The 851-nt window shown below is 37.1% G+C and overlaps 1 non-coding gene across 1 annotated transcript; it reads left to right on the top strand.

The window, feature by feature from the left end:
• The first annotated feature begins 402 nt into the window (after nt 1-402).
• TRNAA-AGC (transfer RNA alanine (anticodon AGC)) lies at nt 403-474 on the top strand. The gene has a single exon. It is a non-coding gene; the product is annotated as a tRNA-Ala (tRNA).
• The last annotated feature ends 377 nt before the right edge of the window (nt 475-851 follow it).

The following is an 851-nucleotide window of genomic DNA, read 5'->3' as shown; positions in this document are numbered from 1 at the left end:
TATAAATTGATGTTTATATCCTTTGTAAGATAAATATAAAGCCTTTTTGTTCATATGAGGATGTGCTGTAAGATTGCAGGGAGTATAAAAATTGGCAGTGGAGTAGATGACTTGTATTATTAGTCTGATCTTAATGTTGTAACATACTGATCATGCAAAATATATAATTTGTTTTTGCTATTTAATACGTGTTAGGACTATAACAGACTAGAGAAGATGACATAAGGTACAAGAAAGCAAGTAAATTACTATCTAATTAAAGTACTTAATTCTAATACTAGCAGAGTTCTGTCTAGAAAATAAATTAACTTTCTCTATGCTTTTTTTGTCTCAATTTTCCAATAATTTCCCTCAACTCTGATATGTGTCTGTTGAATAATATTTCTGATGTTAAGAATTAAAGGGGATGTAGCTCAGCGGTAGAGTGCATGCTTAGCATGCATGGGTCCCTGGGTTCAATCCCCAGCACCTCCACAAAGGTTTTCTTTCTGGACATGGTGGCTCACACCTGTAATCTCGGCATTTTGGGAAGCTGAGGTGGGCAGATCAGTAGAGGTCAGCAGTTTGAGACTAGCGTGGCCAACATGGTGAAACCCTGTTTCTACTAAAAATATAAAATAATTAGCTGGTCACAGTGGCACACACCTGTAATCTCAGCTACTCAGGAGGCTGAGGCACGACAATCGCTTGAACCAGGAAGGCGGGGGTTGCAGTGAGGTGAGATCATGCCACCGCACTCCAGCCTGGGTGACAGTGCAAGAAAAAAAAAATTAGTTTAAGAACAAATAATATTGTTTATTTTCATATGGGATTTGAAATCTGAATCTAATAATTCTTGGTATTGTTACTAA

This window comes from Macaca thibetana, chromosome 1, assembly GCF_024542745.1.
Source record: "Macaca thibetana thibetana isolate TM-01 chromosome 1, ASM2454274v1, whole genome shotgun sequence".
Lineage (NCBI taxonomy): Eukaryota > Metazoa > Chordata > Mammalia > Primates > Cercopithecidae > Macaca > Macaca thibetana.
The sequence above is the reverse complement of the archived record's forward strand: the minus strand, read 5'-3'. Positions and strand labels throughout refer to the sequence as shown.